Source organism: Xiphophorus maculatus, chromosome 20 (assembly GCF_002775205.1).
Source record: "Xiphophorus maculatus strain JP 163 A chromosome 20, X_maculatus-5.0-male, whole genome shotgun sequence".
Taxonomy (NCBI): domain Eukaryota; kingdom Metazoa; phylum Chordata; class Actinopteri; order Cyprinodontiformes; family Poeciliidae; genus Xiphophorus; species Xiphophorus maculatus.
In genome coordinates this window covers 1,308,091-1,332,188 of record NC_036462.1, presented here as the reverse complement: position 1 = coordinate 1,332,188, position 24,098 = coordinate 1,308,091, and the positions used below count along the sequence as shown (strand labels likewise).

Below are 24,098 nucleotides of genomic sequence, written 5' to 3'. Positions count from 1 at the left end.
GATTGAGAATCTGTATGACTTCGGCCACAACGGATGTTCTGTTTGCTGCTGTGTTGAAATCCAAATGATTAAACGGATGATTAAAAGGGATGAAAAAGGGTCCATGAAATGCGGCAGGTTGGAGCTGCATATTAAGTGGCACTGCCTGACATGGAACGGGCTGAGAGATGCTCGACACATTGCTTGTCCAATTACTGGCTCTGGTTCAAATGTGCTTTGGTGAGAAGCATTCGACCTACTTCTGGACACAAAGCGCTGCTGGCCTGAATTCAGAGGGGGGAGGCAGGAGTCCACGTGTGATAACAAGTGCTATTAGAGGTTGTTGTCTTTGGCCTAGAAATTAAATTTAGGCTTCCTCTGCTCACCTGATGGGTGATAATGAACTTTGGAGGACCTATGTGCTTTTGGGCACCACCCACCCGCTGGTTTGAATCGGACATCTCATAAAAGGAAGACAATTAAAAGAACTCACGGTGTCCTCCACTTCACATGGTCTTAGTGTTTAACATCACCAGGCACCCAAAGCACCAGCTGAAAAAGTTTTCTTTTGGTGGCATGTTTACTAGGAGATTTTTTGCTTTCTTCTGTGACAATATAGGCCAAGTTGAAAGTTGCTTTTGAAGCAAACCGAGAAAAGCATCAAAGAGAATACAAATACCGAATTAGGAGTAAACTACAGAGAATTGCTGTTTTCTGGGATTCCCTCAAAGGCAGATGACTGCACAGAGACACCGAAAAACAGCAGCGAGGAAACAAAACACTTAGCTCCATACATGCATTTCCATACCTTATTAATATTCATAACAAGGGGAATCTCTCCATCAACCATATGAGAAAGAGGGGGTGTTTGTTAAAGCCCAACAGAAATAGCTAACAAGTTTTCCATCCACATCCCATCGATTACAGAATCCACTGATAAGCGCTACCAGGTCTCTGATTTAAATGTCACTCTAATGCGATTTTAATCATGCAGATTTAACTCTCATCACTCATCGTAATCTGTTGGCAGGCGTGTTTACTCTCAGTCGTTGACGCCTGTAATGATGAGCTGTTTCCTCAAGTGTGCAGTGGGATTCAGGAGAGCTCAGGTAATTTAATCATGGGAACATCTTAGGGGGCACGGAGGGTTGAGTTTGCCTGTAAACATATTTTGGCTTTTGAGGGTATTTTGTATCACACTATGAAATTTGTGATAAATTTACAGCACAGCAGAAAATCTGCTGGAATTGAACTACATGTGTGCAAACCTGGACACCACTATCCAGTGCAGATTAACCACAAAGCAGTGAATATCAACATTGTGTCTTATCTCAGGCCGGTCTAAAAGCACGCTCTTACTGCTGATAGAGAGATGTCTCATCTAGGGCTGAAACGATTCCTCGAGTGATTCGAATACCTGGATTATTAAAATTCCTTGAGGAAAATTTATCTGCCTTGAAGTTTTGTTAAGTTATATTTTATTATTTAATGCACCGTGTTCCAGCCGGGTTATTACTTGCGTTGCACAGCGCTCTCACTTCCATCTGAGTTGTTAGCGAAAGCTAAGTGTTAGCAGCATAACGTCCAGTTTTCAAGTTCAGCTTGGGAAGATTTTATTGATTCATGATAATGTCCAGGTCTTTGTCGTTTTTCGGGGGACCAATAAGCATCCTTAAAATGACTGGCGTGATGCCTGGAGTACGGCAGCCTTTCTCCTCCTGGAGCTGCTGCCTGGTGGCTGGTTCAGAGCGAACGGTGGGGAAGAGAGCTGCAGATGTATTTATACAGGTGAGCGGATAGACTGAACACTGAGGGCGGCTGAGCATAAGATAATTAACGTGAGTGTAGCTTTACGGACGAACCGGAAAATGTATTTCATATCATCCTGGTCTCAACAAATGGGTGGCAGGGCTCATCATGGCGGCACGTAGCTGGTAGACGAGTTTCTGTGTGTGACGAACGAAGGTGTTAAATCCTGTCGCTAACATGAACACAAAAGCTATAAGTGTTTGGGCAAGGTGAGAATTAATCTGTTAAACTCACTGAAGATAAATACATAAACCAAAAGCTGGAGTATAGACATTTTTTATAAGCGTATTTGTGAGCCTGCCTCTTTATTATTACACTGAATATAATTTCAGATTCTTGTATAACTTTTCTTCAGTTTAACTATGAAAGTGAGCTATTATTGTTACAGGTTAATTTTCTTAACTACAGAAAAGTCATTATTAGCTCAAATGTCAAAAATTGGACTGACGTTGTTATGCAATAGTAATACTGCTGTTATGTTAGATTTACCAATGTTTTATTTTATCTTATTTTATCCGATTACTCGATTAATTGTAAGAATAATTGATAGATTACTCGATTACTAAAATATTCGTTTACAACAGCCCTAATCTCATCCGTCCTGCAGTGTTGGTGAGTTCTCATCATGTGAGTGAATAGTGAACACGCCTATGTTATGGGCAGTGACCAAACCATTTCTATTTACTGACTTGCTCATGTAAATGAAAAGCAAACATCTCTCTTCAATTAACAAAAAATTTTTATAAAAAATTAACAAAAATAATAATAAAAAATATATAGATAAAAAAATTAATAAAAAATTATACATGATTAAAAATAAATAAATACAATTCTTCAAATATTGTATTTGTGTTATGCAAATCTGACTTGATATTTACTCACCGCTGAACCAAAGCTAACACTTCTCCAGCATCAGGTCAGAATCATTTCATCAAGTTAAAAACACTGTAGCAGTACAAGAGAAACCTAGACAATCACAGTAAAGTATAGTCAGAGGGAGAGCACAGTGGTACAGTATACTCCTTATGAGGGCATAAAAGAACAGAAAAGGTGAGGTGTGGCCATTAATTCTTATGTAAGTAGGTTTTAGTCACATTCATTTTTGTGTAACAAGCATATCATTTTTGTACAGTTATTTTGGTATTTTTATTCATTTGTGTTTATGTACATTAAGTAACCAGATTTTCTCCAGATTGTTCTAACTAGTTTAACAGGTAAACATTGCACTTTGTATATTTATATAAATTGTGTCATATTTATTCATCTGTACTAATCACCTAGCTGTGTTTTTGCAGACCATTACTGTTTACAAAGAGCCTGCAAATTCTATACTGCATCCACACAGCCTTACTATGATTCAGTTCATACTAATGTTCTGTTAATGATCCACAGTATCAAGCCAGACTCCCAATACAGGATTTTTTTTTTAATGCTCTGTAGTGGACACCCTAACACAGTGGTTCTCAAACTTTTTTCAGTGATGTACCCCTTTAAAAATATATTTTTAGTCAAGTACCCCCTGACACGGGCAAAACATTTTTGGAATTAAAAAGAGGTACAGTGCTGTAAAATCACTGTCTGATTTATTAAAGCCAAACAACTTATATCAGTGAACCTGACAAATACATCCATGTTGCAAACATTGCATGGTTAAACAAAAAAGAAAAACAGAAGACGGTGACCACCAGGAAGGTATAAAACCAGTCAAACCGTTTTATTTTAAAGGATATTGAAACTAAATACTAAATATAAAATTCAGTGCATGAACACACATTTATATTTTATCGAACTTTTTACAAAATAATTTTTCCCAAGACTTATTATGAAGAGCCTACTGATTTTTTAAAGATAGTTTGAAAAGCTTCACGTACCCCCTGCAGTACCTCCACGTACCCCCAGGGGTACGCGTACCCCCATTTGAGAACCACTGCTCTAACAAATCCTGACCTCTGCTACCTCCTGCTGCTGTACTGTCCTTAAGTTTGCCAGTTGCATGGCATACAGACTTTGCACTAAGTTTGTAGAGTAACAGTCATGTTTTTCTGGAAGGTTTGCTCCCACATGTTTAACTAGGAACACCAATAAATCTGTTACTAGCCACATTCTCAACAACTTATGTCAAAACAAAAAGAAAACATGCCAACATTGGCATGAGTTCACCTATGTTAGAGCAGCATTTTAAGACTAATTTTGGGACAATACATCACTCACAGCAAAATACAGAGGAGATACTGCAGAAATATGAACATAATTGATCGTTGACTGAAACCTTTGAATGATGAAATATTGTGTTATTTTGTCACTACCATGTTTTCAAGCACAGACATGACATTGATTTTACTAATTTCAATAAAAATAGAGGTGTGGGACTTGGCATTGGTGTATAAATCTAAATGGATTGAATCAAGGGATAAAGGTGTAGTCCCAATAGAAAGTACTCACCCCGTTGGATGTTTTATTCCTTTTATTGCTTTATAAATTAATCATGATCAACAATTTGGGCTTTTTTTGAACAAAATAAAAGACAAAAAAACATTCTTTATTGTCATAGTAAAACTGATTTCTACTAAATAAGGACAATTAAATAACTATATAACCAAAAATGAGTGCCTGAAAAATATTAGTCCCCTTTAAAGTGACTTACCCCAATTAACACAGGTCGCCTGGAGATCACCTGAGTGTAGTGAGTGATTGTGTCTGGAAGGTTCATTTACCCATAAGAACATTTATTATCTAGCAAGACAATGACCTGAAGCATCCAGCTAAAGCTACACAGAAATAGTTTCAAGACAATAAGGTGAATGTTCTGGAGTGGCCTAGTCAAAGCCGACACCTCAATTCAATATAGAATTTGTGGCAAAACTTTAATAGGGCTGTTCAAAGAATATTTCCATGCAGCCTGTCAGAACCTGAACAGCTTTGCAAAGATCAATGGAGAAAAACTGAAATGACCAAAAGTACGTCTTCTTAATACGGACTTGAAGGGGGGTAAAAAAAAAAAACAGCATTTTTTGTCAAAGAAGCCAATTTTTTATTTTTATTTTTTATCATTATTGATTTGGAAAAACAGTAAGAAGGATAAAATAACCAAAAAGGTGAATACTTCCTGCAAGAACTTATTATTTTATCTGCCAAACTACAAAGTAACAAGTGACCCAGAGTATAAATGAACCAGGGGTACAATGACAACATAAAGTGGAATTTCATTTATTTTTTATTTTTAAATTATTTCTAAGTATGGTCTTAATATTTATATCATTAACAAATGAAGAATAACAAATAACAAATGAAGATTTGCAACCTCATACTGTTCATTTCTACTGTGAAAAAATACACCCAAGAGTATAAATATGAAGATGGCAGATATGAACCACTGTGTCTAGAAACACTGAAGCCGTTTATGAGAAGAGAACCGCCGACTCTTCTCCTGCTTAGCCGAATGATCTGAATCTCAGTAAAGAGACGAAATTCAAATCACTCTAGAGGAATAGAACATAGGATGATTTCTGGTCATTACTTGTCATAAAAAAATTAAATGAAGTACATTTACGTCGGAAAAATACCAATCATACATTTTTTTTCTAAAATATATAAAATTCAAAATCAGCTTTAGAGTTTTATCGTTACTGTCATTTTACTTATCGGGGAAAATGATCAAATATACCTTAGCCTAGCTTCCCCGCTACTTTTTACACACTTTTACACTCAAGTCATGAAAATATTAAAAAGGAGTCCAGAGAAACCCAAAACACGACTCACTATCTCAGTTTCCCCCTTTTTAAAAAACATGAACACAGCCGAGACCTGCCAGTATGAAACAAACGCAGGTGCTTCGCCCAGTCTAGTGGTTTTACCAAATACCTCCGTGTTCAAACCAGCGACGTTCACATGCTATAAAACCAACAACTCTCAACTAGGAGAATTTTAGACAGAGCCAGAAACTCACCCTGAGGTGCAACTCATGCCGCAGCTCTTCTTTCCAAAGTTGATTTGCATCCACCGCCGGAAGAAAGAGGTTGGAGGTGTAACCGGTAAAAACGTAGAGCCTCTTCGTTTCGCTGTTGGTCTTAACCGGAGCAGCTCCGTTTCTCCTCCTCCTCCCTCTCCACCTTTCCTGGATGCTGCTGCTCCTTTCGTTTCTCCTCCTCCTCTCCTCTTGCCTCCTCACGCGCCTCCGCCAGACTTGGTGGGGGAAGAAAAAAGTAATAGGGGTCTCTTCTCTTCCTCCTCCTTCAACAAAGACAGACTCAGAAGAAAAGCAGGGACCCTATCGCAGTCAATAGGTTTCACAAAACCCCATGGCAACGCAGTAACACAACTTCCCCGCGTTGTGACCGGTTAAAGCGACCCCACCTCTTTCTGTCCAGACCCCCCAACAACTGTGACTGACATTATTCCCAGGCTTCACAGAGAGCAGGTTAAAAAGGGTGGAGGAGGGACGGGGACTAAACTCTGCTGGTGAGGATGTTGTTCAAACATGGAGAAGAGTCAAAAACGTTTCAATTTCCTACATCAGTAGACAGTTTAATGCGTTTCCCTGCACAGAATTGAACGAATTTCCGTGTTTCAAACTAGAGTCACAGCAGCTCCTGTAACACTAACATGTCCACATGATGGGTTTTGATTATAGTGCTTTATAAAAGTATTTATACCCCTGCAACTTTTTCCACATTGTGCCATTGAATGTATTTTGCAAGGTTTTCATATGTTTGACCAAGACAACATAAAAATAATAAATACACACTATCCATCCATTTTCTAAACCTGATGTGTCAAATAAAAACCAAATAAAATAAAGCCAGGCTTGATCTTGTCAGATAATACATGAAACTGACATGTACTTAATTACTGTTCTGTTTGTTACAGTATTTAAGTACATTTTCATGTTTTGATTAAAAGCCATCTTCTTTTTATCTTAAGTCTCTCTTAAGATATTCCCTGAATAAACATTTTTAATAGATTTTTTTTGTCCCCATACATTTTCTAAAATGTGAGGATAAAGTCTGTTTAGAAATTGGTAGCTGTAGAAAAACAAAAATCAGACATTTTTTGTCCTTTCAAAATGTTTCACATCTCAAAATCTGAAGAAACCGAAAATCAGAACTAGAACTGATCCCCGTTCAGATGTCAGTTCCTTTGACAATGTCACCTTACTGTCTAAAAGTGATTTCATTCTGTAAAACATAAATGCAACAAAACATTTCAGTAAGACGTGATAAAAAAGTTGAGCAAAATGTACATTTTAACTCATAGGACTGTTCTTTTGTTTTACTAGGTAATGGGCAAGAAAAAGTCATCAAACATCTAAAACCTTAAAGTCTAAAACCTTAGCACAAAGTTGTATCATCTGCCTCACCTCTGTGGTCTCGCTTTTTGCAAGTGACGGATTGCGGCACATTAACAGGTGCTCTTGTGCTGTCAACCTGGAGTATATCAAGGGAACTCCACTGCTTTGATCACACAGCCAGTCCCAGTATTGCACTCTAATGGTGTCTGTTGGGATCTGTGATTTCAGCACCTCTGACAGTTCGGGATCATTAGGAACTCTTTGCATCAGCGGAGCGAGCAGGAAAGGTCAGCAAGAAATCAATTTATCCAATAACCTCAGGCTCAGACGCAGAGATGGGGCCGATCTCCAACCTGGGAAATGACAAGGTGGGAAGAGCTTCCTGGCCGGTGCCAGGAATGTTGAAGAGCTTGCTATCGGTCATCTTTGACTCATCGGGGCATTTGAGATATATATGTAAGACAGGAAGTCTCCTGATTTGAGCTTGGAAATGGAAAAAGGTTTCAACTGATAAAAGAATTGATTATCCTGTGGCTAAGTGCTAAGGCTAATTTTGTGCTAATTCACATAGGGTCAGAAGAGGCTCAAATGTGTACATGTGGATGCATACGCCATAAAAAGTTGAAAATGAAACCTCTCTTTAGTTAACTTCTTCAAGTTTCTTGTATTGGTCTGGCTGCACATTTCATTAATTTTTATGACAGAATTGGGAGAGCAGTGAATGTCTTTTAGCATAGTCCACAAATTTACAATATGGCTTCCATCAGGGCTTTGAGATAGATTATATAATGAATATTTTACTATAAGATATTATAAGATATTTCTTTGGGTTCATTGTCCTGTTGGAAAACCCATTGTCTAACCTTATGCATTAGGTTTCAAGAATCTAATGCATAAGAAAAATGGTTAAAATGTTTAATAACAGTCCAGAAACCAGGTTAACCCAGGATCACAATGGTTATCACACAGAACCCAGTTTTACATTTACAGAAATGTCCAAGAAAGAAGCCACTGTTCCAAAGTTGGCACCCTACAGCTTACCATGAATGTCCATCTGTCAACTTGGACAAACCAAAAGCCTTCAGGAAAATTAAAGGTGATGGTCAGACAAGACTTGAACTGGGATATTTGGCCACATTGAGAAGAAGTGTGTTTTGAAAATTCAAGATAAGTCAACGATGGTGCATAACCTCGAGTGGATGATGTAATGACCGGTGGTGGTACCGCAGCACAGTCCAACTTGGTAAAGTTCCAACAGGCAGCGCCAAGTATAAAGGACTAATGCAGGAGTTTCCCTACCACCCAAACAACAAAAGCTTGACTTTAATGCAAAACCAGTAAGTCTATTTTCTTTTTAAACCAAGCATTTATGTTATTTTAAGTCAAGAAAGACAGCTTTATTTATCTTTTTATAAAAACAGTTTTCATTTCAAATGTGCACAAAACTTTGTCTTTATTACACTAATGTCAAAACACAAAATTTTGCAATTCCATTAAATAAGAAATACAACTAAAATTGCAAGTGAATAGGTTTGTTCATACATCAAGTCATTACAAAACATGCAGCGCCATCAAATTCAAACCACTTCCTTTTTTCTTCTTCTTCATATTTTGTGCCAGGGGCAAAATCTGGTTGTTGATCATGTGACTTTGTGATGTGATTAAAGTGTTACCATTGCAACTTTACAAAATAAACCAATTTTGATACAGTCAAAAAAGTCACCTCATCCTAGCACCAAAACTTTATGAAAAAATTAGTTTTTCAAAATCAGCGTATTTCCTTTAAGTTAATTTATTTGTTAAATGTTAAATTGCACAATTATGCGGTCAGTGGTAATGGATCCAATGTCTGAAATGAATGGGTTATGCTTCCATGGCAGGAAACCATATTTAATATGTACACTCTATAGTCTCAGAAGGTGTAAATCTACAACAGGGCTCTGGTTAAAAGCTAACTGGAAACGTCCCAGTTTTCTTCCTCCCTTGGAATCATCTTCATCTGGGTGTTACCAAAAAGAAAAGCCTTGAGAGCTCTCTGTTCCCAAAGAAAGGAAATGAACAGATTGAACTGAATCCAAATAACTTGATTTAGGTCATCATAATTGCACTGAGTGGATTACACAATGGTTAGACAGAGCAACGAATGGAATACGATACCTCTGCGAGGTGCACCGTGCTGCAGCGGGTGCTCTTATCAAATCTAATTAGATTTGGTGGAACATCTGCTTCTTTCCTACACTCAGTGTGAATCTGGCTCGGCTGTAAGTGTTAAATGAGATACAGTGGCTTAAGGTCTTGTTCTCAGCTAACCTGTAGGAGGGCCGGTTAAAAGAGGTGTACTTATATGTAAACTGATTAGGCTGGTTCCTATTTTCCTGCTGTCACCATGATATTCTGTCTTTGTTTGCATATAAAGGCTTAAAGCAGCATTAAAAAGCACATGTCACACACAGGCTTTGATTTGAAAACATTGAACAAAATTTAAATGAAAATGTGAGAAGCGTTGAGGTTTGTTGCAGTTGAAAGGCAAACCTAACGACACCTCAAGGCAACCAATTCAGACTGTTTATGGTGAACATTTCTGTCAATATCTATTGAGTTTGCTTATGTTCTGTAATTACTCATGTATTTACAAGTGTACCCTTTCCATTGCTCCTGTTTCATTATTATAGCCCTTAGTCCTAGTTCTCAGTTGTGTCTTTAAGTTCTCACAACACTGTGGCATCATCTGTAAAACACATGGATACTTTCATAGATTTGTGTGTGGGAATAAATTTCAATCTATGGAAAACACCATCAGTTTTAGGCTCAGCTAATTTTATTTATCATAAATTAATCATTCTCACTCAAATTGATCAGTGTCTTACAATTGCAAAAACAACTAATTAATTAGTTTAAGGGGTCATCTTATCATAAGCAAGAAATTATTGACAAGATCACAAATCAAGGGATACATTGAGCAAAGGTATCAGTCAGGATAAAATAGCAAACCACCCAATACTATTATCGAGGCATCCAACAACAATTAGAGGAAATATGGTACATAACTAAACCTGCATATTTATCCATTAGTATTTAATGTACTAACAATGTCATCTGTTGTCCATGTCTCTAAGCAGTAGAGTAGGGTTGCATGTAGAAGCCTTTTTCTTGACAGAGCTATATCCTAGCTAAAATCTCCTGTGACTTTTGAGGGGAATGTGTTGTGGTCTAATAAAACTGAACTTAATTTTTTATGAAATGAGGCATTAGTATTAAGTACTGAACACTGCTCTTGACAGAACCATGAGGCTCGCAGTACTTTAGAGGTTGTTCCAGCTTTTCTGTGACCTCCACGATGAGTCGTCGGTGCAGTCCTGGAGAATGTTTTAGTTGGTCAGTCACTTCTACAAAAGTTCTAAACCATTCCATGTGTTCTGCAGTTGTGGATAATGTTTTAGTGTGGTTCACAGGAATCTCAAAGTTTTAGAAATGGCTTTGTAACCCTTTGCAGATCGACAGGTGTCAGTGACTTCCTCCCTCACCTGTTCTTGAATGTCTTTAATTTGGGGCCCCATGTATTCTTTCTAAAGATCAATTAGTCAGCTCCATATTGTCAGATAGGTTTACTTAAGGTTCATTTAAGTGATGTATTAATCCTACATGCCAAACCTGGGAGTATTTAGAGATTGTGAACAATAAACAAGTAAATCACAGTTAATTCAAGATTGAACAAGATCATGAATTATTCTTCACAAGGATCTTAGTTGTTTTGGATCATTTTCTTCCCTTAATCATTAAAAGATTAAGGGAACAAAGCCTTTTCTTCCCCTTTCTAGAGTCAGTCTACTGTTGATAAAATAAAATACTTTGACAATGAATCAGTTATTAGCTGTTATTTAAATTCCTTATTGTTGTGTTCCTGTTTTGTGGAGAAGAAAATTGCAATGTACAAGAAGTTTTGGAAGTTTGTGTATATATAAGCCACATCACTTCTATTGCACTAATTTGTTATAGTGCACAGCCAATCCAAGTGATCTCTTTCACTCAGTGACCCTGAAAAATGTCAACAGAGTTGGAGAGTGCCAACGGTACGCCACACACTGACAAGACACAGGCTCTCCACAACGCTCTGGTCATTACCGTCAGCAGATTCTTGGCTTAGAACAACAGAAGTTTTAGGCCACACTTCCTGTACTGCGACCAATTACGAGGGGAACTAACTGTCCCCCTAGTAATTCAGTAATTCTGTCAAAAGAGTTTCCATTGCAGTTTTGCAAAATAAACCAATTTCAATAAGGCTGAGAAACCACCTCATCCTAGCACATGCACATTTTATCAAAAAACTAATTTTTCTGAAATGGTTCTGTTTCCCTTAAGCAAATTTATTTTTTCAATCTTAATTTGCACTCTTTTATGGTTAGTGGAAAAGCAGCTCCTAAATCAATCAGAAAAAATATCTGAGTTTGAAAAAGTCTAGTACCATTAAATGGACAAGGACAGCTTTGTTTTTAGAATATCTACAGTAATACCTCACACTGACTCAGGAGCATTTCTCAAGTATTGAGAGTGCTGGAAACCCTAATTACTGCACAGAGGTAAAACAAAGTTTCAAATTTGTGAATCTGTCTCAGCTAGACTGGGCAGGGTCTCATTATGTGAGGGGGGTGGTGACATTTCCAACGGAGACTGAACAAGGGGGAAAAGAATGAGCTGGTGCCGTCAACAAGGGGACTGAAAACAGAGGGTACCACTGTCAAAGGTGTCAAAGTTCATGGGCAGAGCATGACGGCATGCACCCCCCGTTGCTCCTCTTCCGTCTGATGCATCACCCCCACCCCTACTATCTCTCTCCCTGCTCTCCCTCTCTCTCCTACTGCATCTTCAAATATCACTGTGAATATCACTGTGGGGCAGAAATCCCCTCATTGACGTCCTCAGAGCTGCATAATGAGAATAAATGAGCTGGAAGTAAATATGCAGCCTGTGTGCTGCCTCGCCTGCTCTATTTGAGACAGCCTATAGGCTTTCATCAAAAATGAAGATGGATTATGTTGTCAGGAGCTCATAACAATGCTGACCAGTGTTTTATTTATTTAAAGTGGAATTCAACGCCTTCACAAAAGATTTAACCTGTTCATTCATTCCAGTTTGGATCATTTGTTTTCTCTTGTTGCGGATGTTTGCATTAAGGGAATACTAAGGCAATGATTCAATAAGTTAGGTTTCATTTGTACTGTCATTTCACACCTACACAAAGAGAACAGCCAACATGTGCTTTTCTTTCCTCACAGTGGGGCATGAAAATGGTTTTTGTACCTTGTGTCGCAGCAGTGGGCCCCGAAACTCCTTCAGCTGCCCCCCCCCCCCCCCCCCCCCCCCCCCCCCCCCATCCCCTTGTAGCTCACTTGGTGGTTTCATTATTTGCAATATGGGCCACTTAAGTCAGCAGTGGTCCCCAGAAGCCACTGCAAAAGGAGATGTATAATTAAATTACTTAGGATTTATTGAAATTCAGAACAAAAAAAATAAACTGGAGAGCATGCAGTAAGTGGCTTTGCTTGCAAGGTCAATATGAATTGGTTAAGCAGAAATGAAAAGAGGCACACAGCTCAACCCAGACCCACCAAATGGACGGAAAATTTTATTTTTAATTGCATGCATTATCAAAGACTACCTTTAGTTAGTGGTGGGTGAGCATGCCGCACTTTTAGCCCTGGAAACACACACAGAGGTGGAGGCACTTTAAATATGGCTAAATTTAATAGATTTATTGCAACTTGCAATGAAAATACTTTAGTCTGCTCCCAGTTCAAACATTTCTGATTGTAAATTTGTTAGGTTTACTGATAAATCACAATGCAAGGTCAATATAAAACTGATTTTGTTGGGTTTTCCAAGGATGTTATTCGGTACAAGACAGGCTTTCTTTTCATTCAATCTAAATAGTGCAGACCTTAGGGCTGCCAACTATGTACAGCAAGGTGAGACTGCTAAAATCATTAAGTAAAACATTTTGAAAATATGTCCTCTGTGTCCTAAATAGTGTCATATGTCAAACTGAAAGTCTGATTAAGTCCAAAACTGAAACATGTCTGTATTTAATTAAAGGAAATACAGAACCAAAACAAATGAGGCTCTAACCATCTAAGATTGGAGACAAATAATATTGTGCATTATGGTATATTGCAAAAACAATCACTAAATTTTATTCTGCACTACTTTTTTAACTGTATTTCCTTAATAACCTGAATGCAACAAAATGTATGTATTTGCATGGTATTCCATCAACATAATTTAGCTGATTTGATTATATATTTCTCCAGTGGTTGGCACCGACAGCCAAAAGGTTAGTTGCATTAACACTAAAGCTGCTTATGGGTTATTAATTTGCATCTCATCCACTAATGTTAATTTGGTAGAATAACTTATTTTATCACGCTGTGATAAACAGTTGTATTGCTGACAACATTGCTAAAACAACTAAATAAGTGTGGGTAACTATGGCAACCAGTGAGAGTTCAAAGGCCAACCGGCTCTTGATGTAGTCAAGTTGCGCACACATCTGCTGTATTCACAAACAAATAATTTCTAAGAGCTAATGCTAAAGTGCTAACTTCATTTCACATTATATCTACCCTTAAAAGGTAGATATACCTGGAGAACTAAATTAATGCTGACATTATATTTTACATGTTCTACTAAGCCCTTAGATATTGTATTTACATTGACTTTTAGTATCCATTTTGTTCCTCTATGTCTTGATTAAAATAAAGTTATTGGGGAGAAAAAGAAACTGGAGAGGAAATGAACAGTCTTCACTCACTTTAAAATATGAGCATGAATGTAAACATCAGTCAACATTCAACAGTCAATAACTTCAACAGAGATGTCAAACTTTTTTCAATTAAAAGCTCACAAAACAGTCAAGTAAATTTGAGCTTTAAAATTTATCTAGAAGAATTAATTTAGGGGAAGCTAAGTCAACTAAGCATTTTTAAAGTTAGCCAAAACACTAAAGCGCTAAACAAAAACTTTGCTCCACTATTAGCAGAAGAGTGCCCACCACTGTATCCCTGTATTAAAATGGGATCTGTTTGTATTGTAAAGGGCTTTCAGATGGCATGTTGTGAATTGGTGATATATTCATAGGCTACGAATGAATTTGGTTAAATTTTTTGTCAAAAGCAATACAGTTATTGCAGAAAGGTTTCCTGCAAAAACAAGTCGGGAAGGAAATTATTCAGAGTTATTTGTGATTTTCTGCACGCTGTAGGCTACACTGCACAGAAGCATTATGGGAGTTGACACAGAGGTAGAGTGAGCGCATGGCGTGTTATCTGGAGGGAGCTGTGATTTATTACAAGAAGGCTTTCTCCCACTTCTTACCAGGACACATGCTGCAAGGAGCTGAGAATAAAGCAAGAGCTTCTCCCATTTTTCTACCAGAAGACATGTCGGGGTGTGTGTGGGGGTGCACACGCGTGTGTGTGAACATCGGTAGCTTCCCCTCCCAGCCATACTTAGGAAATGCTGGAGGCACATCTTTCAATTGGTAATTAATATCAGCAGCCGGCTGGGAGAAGGTTTTCTTTTTTTACCGTGGCAGGTTGCTCTTTGCGTAGGCACTCGTTCCCCAGGGACCGTGCTTTGCTCTGTTGGTGGAGCTTCATCGTATGTCTTCGTGGAATCATTTCCTCTTTATGAGAGCGACTGTATAGGAGCATCCTGTTACCCAATAAAAGCTGGGAGACACCATCATGTCTGGGTGAAAAGCCGTTTCCATAGCAATCCAAATATTGCTGCAATGAGATTTGAGTTAGAATGGTACCAGGCGGCCGTCAATCATTAAACAAAGGAGGAAATGGGGAATAAGGTTCTACTCTCTTGTTCCTTCAGTAATATGAGTGCGGCCCTCTTGATAAAGTGGAGTGCTGTCACTGAATGATGCGTATGTGGGTCTTACAGGCATGCAGCAGCATTACTGTCTGTTGAAGCCTATTGTTTATGTGACTACTCAGGTGAGACAATTGATTCCACTGCTCAGCAGAATCCATACTCCAATTCTATCAACCATTATTTCTGAGAATCAGACAACGCAGCAGAAGGTGGCCACTTATAATTAATATGTGGCGCATTAGTCAAAGCAAGCAAACAGGCGTAGTTTTTCACACATGAATCCTTACGGAGTAAAAATCCAATCACATAGACACAGTGATGGACATGAACCACTGCGGGAAATGAGGACGGGCCTGGCTCGCTACTTGTCTTCTACGAAAGAATTTACCATGAGATAATTAAATTTCTCAGTGGTTGGACGCAACACAATGACTGTGTGATCATGCAAATAATTGCCTGTCCGCTCGTACCAGGGCAAAAAGGTCGATGTCTCTTGGAAGACGAGTGGAAGCTCAAATCCATCTACAGCCATCCGTGTTTGGATGTGAATTCATTTCTGTGTAAACAGATGTTTTGGACAAACATCATCGGGACCCTGATAAGCAGGATGTCTTTCATCAGCTCTGGTGGAATGGGGGAAAGATTCCATCTCAGCCCTGTAGGCAATGCGATCATCCCCCAGAGGAGTTCCAAAGATATGGATGGTGTTGTCCGTGTTACCCCCTTCGCTTGCGGCTGCGTTCCCTAAGCCCCCACGTAAGATGCTAATAGAATCAAGCCCACGGGATAACAGCGGTGTTATTTTGTCTGTTTCAATTAAATGTCCTATGGAGCCATCTGAAATGGGGGCGTGTGTGTGCGTGTGTGTGTGTGTGTGTGGGGGGGGGGGGTAGCATGCTTGGTAGCAGGGGCAAACACTGCACCCAGGGGAATGGGAGGACAGGTAATAACCAGCGAAGTGGCTTTAAAGCAGGGCCCAACAACAGATCAATAAGCTTAAATCTGCAACCCCATCTAACCAAGTCTTTAGCCCTAAGGCGAATTAAAGAGAAACACACCTGCAATCAATGGAAATAATGCCTTTCATTTGCTTCATTGTCTTCTCACGTTCTCATTAATGTGAAGCATTAGGTGGAGTGATAAATCACAAGTTTATGCAGTTGCACCCCTTATTGTTTGGTTAGATAATTAAAAACAAAAAACCAAAGAATTTGGTATGAATACATATCGATCTCTGCCACATTTTCTTCTTCAGCTATTTAGCAACCAACACTCTGAAGCCTCAAATCAAATCCTACACGGAACATGACAAGCTGAGCTCTATTTTATCATGACCTTCTAAAGATTGACAAGAGGCATTTAGCTAATGTTATTAATTTAGTTACTGGAAGACAGATGGAGTTTCTTCCACTCTTTTGATTTGTGACACCCACTGAAGGTTCAGCAGGGGTAGAAGAAATTAATCCACTTGGCACTTTGACTAAATACTTTATGCTGCATGTATCAAATCAGTTATATATACAGTTATATATGGCACACTTGCCATGGACAGCCATGGAAATAACATAGAAATCCTGTGTAATTTCTATGTTGACTGGTAAATTTACACTTAAAGAGGACTTTGATTTACTAAAAGTTGTTTGGAAAATGACACAAGTACGTCTCAAAAGATAAGTATTACTGTTTAAAACATTAGCTTTATAAAATTTATATTTATCCAAATGTTTATTTGGATACATATATCCAACATTATTCATAACCTTCTCAATAACTGACAGAAAAGCCTTTCTAGGCTGAAACTTGAAAACTCTTGAAGAATCTTATGTCAGATTCTAGAATTAATTTCTTATGTTAAAGTTTTAAAGGAATTCATACTATTGACATTTTTCTGCTGTAGAAATGTTTCACAAACTTACACTTGATTTGAATTTTTTATAGAATAAAACATTTTCTTGTTTTGCATTGAATTATTTTGGTAAGTATAATTATTTCACAGAAATATTAACGTTATATTTTACACTGTAATAAAATAGTAACAGCTTAATAATATCTGCGTACCCTTGCATATTTGCTAAGTCACTTGTTTACGTATTTTCCTGTGAACAGTAACTCCAAATTATTCGCATAAAATTCTTCATTGAATAAATCTAAAATATTTACTAGAAAATGCCGCTTTGGAACCAGCTATAGGCTCGATGTGCTATTGGCTGGTATTTGCAAAGCCAATCCAGGAGTGGCATTCATTTTCCATGGCACTGATTGGCTATTCCACAGAGATAAGGGAAACTGCAGGTTTTGGTCTCTGCTGTAGAGCTATTAAATCTGAATATCCAGTAAGACAATTGTAGTCAAAGTTTATTTCCTTAAGCTTTAATGATTTTCTTGACTTGTTTGACTTTCTAGTACAGTTAGAAACTATATTCTGAGTAATCATTAGACAATTTGAAGTCTGGTATTATTCCTATCATCCATGTCATGTCAAACTGTCCTTTGGTCAAATACTGTAAACCACACTGGTCCCAATTTGTTCCTGACATCTAAGACACTTTGGATCAAAGTGTCTGAATATTTGTTACAACAGTATTCATTTCACAACATGAGAACAGAATCCAGTGTGACAATGGAGTCTGTCTCACATTAAGCACTTAAAGCCACTAAAACATGATGCTGGCAGCCCAGTTTCTGCTGTTATTAATCTAATGTATCTAAACAATGGATGGGCACAGTGCGCTGCCCTGCATTAAAATATTAACACTCTAAAACAAGCTGTTTTATAGAGCCATGGGGCCTGGATACATGCAGAAATCCCAAACTGTCAGTTTGAAATATTAGAGAACCATAAAGACTCAAGTTTACAACATTCTTCCTCAGCAGAGGAAATGATATGCATGTTGTAAACTGCCCAGCTTAGTGAAGCCTGGGCCAAGTCCCTAAAGGGTGTCCGCGCAGCTTTAAATGTAAGAATTAAGGCCTTAAAATGTCTTACTCATTAAAAAAAGTAAGATGGCTTTAAAAACATCACAGGTCTTAAATGTTGTCATGCCAGGACTATTTAATCTTGTATATTAAATAGTCGTTTGGGGGGTTTTGAACTGTGTGCAAACCTGCATTATGTTCTGTGACTCGCGGCAGTTGCAGCTACCGCTAACTAGCTGCTAATATGCCCTTGCCAGCTAGATAAGTAGGTTTTTGGGTAAGTGCAAATGTCTTCTCAGTTGGCTGGACTTTAGCTGTAACCATTTTGTGGACTGGCTTAAGAGCCGCCAGGAGGAGAATGGAGTTCGGTATCGTGCCGACAGCTGCTTGTGTTGGGGAAAAAATCTATTGCACATCATTTCAAAAGATTCATATACACAAAAACAAAGGATATTGTATCTATATTTTTAGCATGTTGCAAATAGCATTATAAATGCACAATATAATTCCAAATAGTTTCTGTTAACTATTAATTAAGATTTTTATTAATGCAAGTTAAAAATATTTTCTCTATTTCAGTTTTCGTTATTTTTGGTTAACTATGATAATCATGATATGATCTTAAATTGTATTCATAATGGTCTTAAAAAGGTCTCATAACGACTTAAATTTGAGTTGGTGAAACCTGCAGAAACGTTGCACTGCCTTCACCACATGTTTCTGTGCAATTAACATGTTGCTCTCCAGCTTATTGCCTAAGTATCTGTTCCCCAGGAGGAGACATTCTGGATCTTGTTATCCATCTGATTAGGACACATGATCTGATGTGTGGAGGGGGTGGGGGTTGTGGGGTAGCGGGGGTCAGGGTGTCAGCCAAGCAGAGGGATTCAGGAGGCGATTCAGCAGTGACTCAGGACTGCTTTATGTCACTGTGACAGGGAACAGAACGGGCCGTGTTGGTGTCAGCGGGGATCCAGGCGCTTCCTCCTCCTCCCTGCACTAACAGCATCTCCTTTAACGGCCTCTATCCACAGCGCTTCACTCTCCATGCCTCATACGTTGGAGCCATTATAACTAATTCCTCAAGCAGATATAATCTGTTTAATCATGTCTTACATTTATTAAACCTCATTATTTCTTTAATAAGATTAGCAGTTAACAGATTGGGATGATTACGGAAAGGAAATGTTTTATTTAGACTCAGAAAAAATGGAGATATGGATAAAAAAGGATTTTATTTCGTTTTAGTATGAAAAGCTATGGCTGGTTCAATTTCCATGGCGATGTATGCAACGTGGTATCCAGGGAAGTCAATTAGTATTTCGGCTGCATCTCATTAGGCACTGTCTGACTGCAGTGGAGTAGTCAAGGTTTGGATTTATTTCACCAGGCGGTGTTGCTCTTCGGAGCGTTTAAGGGTGTCAGACTCCGCTGCTAGCTTCAACAGGGCGCAGTCTGTTTACAACCCAGGCATCTGTGACCTGCCGTCGGCGTGAAATCCCACAATTTAAACATCCCCTACATGGCTGTTATTCTCAAACCACATTGTACAACAAAACATTCTGTTTAATAAAAGATTTCAAGTGAACATAGATTAGTTCTCATCAACTCTGAAGTGTTTGAAAGTGATGAGGATTTTGGATTGTAAAGGGTCAGGAAGCTACTCCTTTTCTACTCATTTAAAAACCAAATGAACAGAGAAAACTTTCTCTATGAAAGAAAGTTTTCAACATGTGTACAACTTGTTGAAAACTAAAATATGCTCTGATGACCTGCGATGGAGTGGTGACCTGTCCGGGGTGACCCCGCCTCTCTCCTGCTGGACCAGCATCCCTCCCGACTCCACTAGAGACAAGGGTGTAAGATAATGGATGGATGGATGCTCTGATGACATCATGATTCTGTAATGCATGCAGGCATGCATGCATGTCGACATGCATGCATTCTTTAACCTCATGTAACACAATAAGGCTGTTGTTGATGATGAAAAATGACACTTTCAGATCAGTTTAAGAATATAGCTTACCCTGAAAAAGTCTTGACCAAATGGCTTATTCCAATGTAACTTACAATGTCTTTGCTATTTAGTTTATGTACAACTAAACAAAAATGATCTAGTTATTTTAGGTTTGAATTATTTAAAGCTGCAGTATGTAACTTTTATAAAAAAAATATTTTTTTAAACATTTGTTGAAACTGTCACTATGCTGTGATAGTATGGCATGAGACAGAACATCTGTGAAAGGATTGAGCTGCTCTACCTTCTCCTGGTGTTAACTGGACTATGATGGTGGCTAAACAGTTTTCATGTAACATTAAGTTGTTTCTCTGCCTCTAGCACAATTTGAAGCAAGTACATGACATTGATTTACAGCACTAAGCCCCTCCTACTGGCTCTGTTTGGTTGTTTTTGGTTGGGAGCGGTGCATTTCTTCAGGTGGCAATAGTAGCTCAGAGAGGAGGTGGAGGAGACTGATCTTTTCATATCCGTCTCAAAGCAAACTGTCACAACATGGTGACAGTTTTAACAAATATGTAGCAAGCTTTTTTTTATATACATTTTTATAAATGCAATGATTTGCATCTGCCTCTAAAAATACTCCAAAGCAGTTGCTTTCTTTTCTGTTTTGCCATTTCTATTGTGTCTCTGAGGATCAAGGGTGGAGCACAAGAGGGGAGAACACCCTAAACCAACCCCCAGATGCACCGAGGAGTGTCTCATAACAGTGCTTTGAATTTCCAGCACCAAGCGGCATAGCGCAACTTGGATTCATCAAAGATAGCACACGTCTTATCACAGCGCAGGATATATCCAGTCAGTTTAACTGAAAAAATGCTAATGTACTCAATCCAGTTTCATTGTGAGACCTGATGCAGAGTCCATTCACTAATTCGTTCATTTACTTGTGGCTCTGGGGGAAGCAAGAAGCCTTCCCATCATTGCGTCTGACAGCCAGATGAGATCAGCATGGCCTCTGGCAGCTCAGGGAGATGGGACGTCGCTTCCTCATCAGGCAAAATAAAGGAGGACTTTGATGGTATCATCTTGGAGTCATGCCTCCCCTCACCCCCTCCACCCATCACTACACACTGTCAGAGTCACACAACAACAGACTTCCATTTCCCAGTAATCGAGTTTCTGTCTGGCCTCTTGGTGCTCACACCAAGCCCTGATGAAGTCAACCCTCCCCACCACCTCTGCCCCCTTTTCTTTCCTGCTTAGAATATCACCCATCTAACAGTTTGTGTCTTCTTATTTCTCTCTCCAGTGCACATAATGAGAACATGTCACAAGACTGAAAAGACATCATTAGTTTTGAATAATTACTAGGTCATCTGCTTTTCTCCATGTTTGTTTAGGTCAAGATTAGGCTTGGGACTTTTACGAGATTCTCCCCATATGTCAATGTCAATGTATGCTAACCTTGTGTCACTGTATTGCGATAATACAGTAAATACTTAAAACAAAAATGCACAACATGATCAAACTGTTTTTATTTAAAACATAAGAGGAACAACTACTGTAAATGATCAAAAGCTGTGTTTCCATTACAATTGGAAAATGTTGTCGATATTTCACTAATGTCGACAAAACATAATTTGACAATTGAGGTGTTTCCATTAAATCAGAAACACAATTAAAATAAGTGTTTTCACTAAAACGTGTCATTGAAAAACCTGCCATGCCACCATTCTCCAACCACTTCCTGTCACCTTCTTCATGGTTTCTGCCAGTGCTAACATCTGTCGGTTGATCAAACGACTTGTGTAATGCAAAAAAAGTGTTTCCAATGCAGTTCTGTGAAATACACTAATTTTGATACAGCTGAAAAACCACCACATTCTTACACAAAAACATTTTATCCAAAAACAGAAATTTCTTCCAAAATTGACGTGTTTCCAATAAACAAAATTTACTTTCGGAATTCAAATTTTTGCGATAATGTCAATGGAAATGTGAAATAAAGAATAACTAAACACAAGAAATACATATTTTTAACTAAGACAACTCTGTTCTGTTTTAGAATGAACTAAAGCAGAACAGAAACAAGGCAGGTCTGATTAAAACCAAGAATAACTGAGGTAACACAGACAATGAATGATTTAAACATTCTCTGGAGAACTAAGATCCCTTCAGAATATCTAGCAATTTCCTTAAAACCATTTTAGCTGCAACCTGTAAACCTGGACATGTGGTTAGACATAGAGCAGATTGTCAGAAATGTTTCATGGATTATTTTCAAAGAATAATACATGTTACTATTAAAGCTTTTCAGGTCTTTGTAAAACAACACACAGCCTAAGAAATTATGAGAAGGAATGGTATCCTTTCTCTCTCTCCATCTCATTTAAACTCTTAGCAGATATCACACACCGCCTAAAAATCTCTGCATCAGCCTTACAACAAAATTCTTCTTTCAGTCCATTCCAACATGGTCTGTTTAAAACCCATGGCTTTGACCGACCTCTGATCCCTGCTGCAAACTCCCAATTATGCACTTGAGCTACCAGGCAGCCATCTCTCCTGGGATAACAATCATTTTTACTCATTATTTTTGTCATTTGTGTCATTTATGGGCTCAAACATAGCTTCTCATGTTGATCCCCGAGAAAAAAAACCCTTTGACTAAGATCAATTGCCTGCCTCTGGCACTTTTACTCATTTCATGACTGACTTGGAAAACCATCAAGCAGCAGATCATTAATTCGCTTGGCAATGTTTGAGTTAAAAAACCCAGTCCTGGTTTTGTATCATGCATGACTTTGTAAAAGTGTGACCTGTCATATTTTCAAGTGTCAAGTGCATTTTTATTCACACCCCAACTCTGATCCCCCTAAATAAAACCGAGTGCAACCAATTAATTTTCTAAATTCTATTTGAAATAACTTGTTTGTCAAGGAAAAACTTGTGGAGATGTTTGGAGCAGAGTTGGGTAATAAAATGAGCTGCAGAGTTCCTCTGCTCAGTGCAGTGACCGCCATGTACGCCACAAATCTTGTGTTTGGGGAACCAGAAGAAAAGACCAGACAAGGAAACAAACAAAAGACTGCTCAAAAGAATAGAAACAATCTGCACTGCAATTTGGCACAGGTCATATAAGGGACACAGAGAACATGTGAAACAAAGCATTCTTGTCAGATGAGACAAACACTGACCATGTATGGGAAACACACAAACATGCAAATGGTCTGTTGGGAAAGTGATGCTGAAACTGACTCTGATCATACTGTGGGGTGCTGCTTGCAAAGTTACACAGTGAAATAAATTAAGAGCAATAATTTTGGTTATTTAGCCTGTCATAGCAGAAAAAGTAACATAAATATTTGAAAATTACATAAATATTTAATCAGCTAGCTAAATAGTTTACAAACTAAATATTTAGCCCTAAACTATTTAGTTAGCAAGCTAAGTGGTAACTTAAACTAAACAATTAGTTATGAAGCTGTCATGATGTGTGTAGATTGGGACCCAGTAGCAGCAGGCAGAAGAAGTTGAATGTTGTGGATGTTTTAATAAAGAAATTCAAATGACAAAAAATTTAATGATCCAGGGAAATCCAAAGAGAAAAACAAAGCAAACTAAAGACAACAGGGAACAATAGGTCATCCAGGAAGTGTTACATGGGTAGAAAGAAGTATAGTGACGAGCAGGATAACAAGACGGACTGGTGAGTTGTGACTGAGATAGAGGAGCTTAAGTACTGGGAGGTAGTAAATGGAACAATGGGCCTAACTAGATGAGCTAACTGACTGCAGGTGTGAGTAGTTGGCACAGGAGCTGGAGGGGAGATGGTGGAACAGGGAGGCTAAGAAAATATACTGCGGAAAACAAAGAGGGGAAACACCAGGGAGCTGAAAATACTTCTAATACTAAAGAAACACTAATACTAAAGAAAACCTGATAAACTAGAAGACAAAAAGACATGAGGGAAAAAAATATAAATCTAAACAGGAAGAAGGCTGATCTAACAATAATAAGACCTAGGGGACGTAGAGCTAGGGTGACTAGAAGGACTAAACAAAAAAAATAACCTAACTAGAATAAATAAAGAAGGATGGACATAGAATCAGACAAAAGGCTAACTAAACCTAAAGTGACAAAATAAGAAAACTAGAAACACTACTGGGGAAAGCTAGAAGGACTTAAGAAATAACTAGAACTACTAAAGAAAGGTAAACCTAAACTCAGACATGTAAGAATAACTGAACCTGGGGTGATGAAAATAAC

The 24,098-nt window shown here is 38.3% G+C and overlaps 1 protein-coding gene across 6 annotated transcripts in view; it reads right to left on the bottom strand.

Annotated features, from left to right (window-relative positions):
• chl1 (cell adhesion molecule L1 like) overlaps nucleotides 1-6,074 on the bottom strand; it is a 96,166-nt gene extending 90,092 nt beyond the window's left edge. For 3 of the 6 annotated variants that reach the window (XM_023324780.1, XM_023324782.1, XM_023324784.1), the window contains exon 1: nucleotides 5,735-6,072. The gene's annotated coding sequence lies outside the window, so the exon portion shown is untranslated. Of the gene's footprint in view, nucleotides 1-5,734 lie in introns of all 6 variants that reach the window. The other 3 variants (XM_023324786.1, XM_023324783.1, XM_023324785.1) reach the window with 3 other exon arrangements.
• Between the last annotated feature and the right edge of the window lie 18,024 nt (nucleotides 6,075-24,098).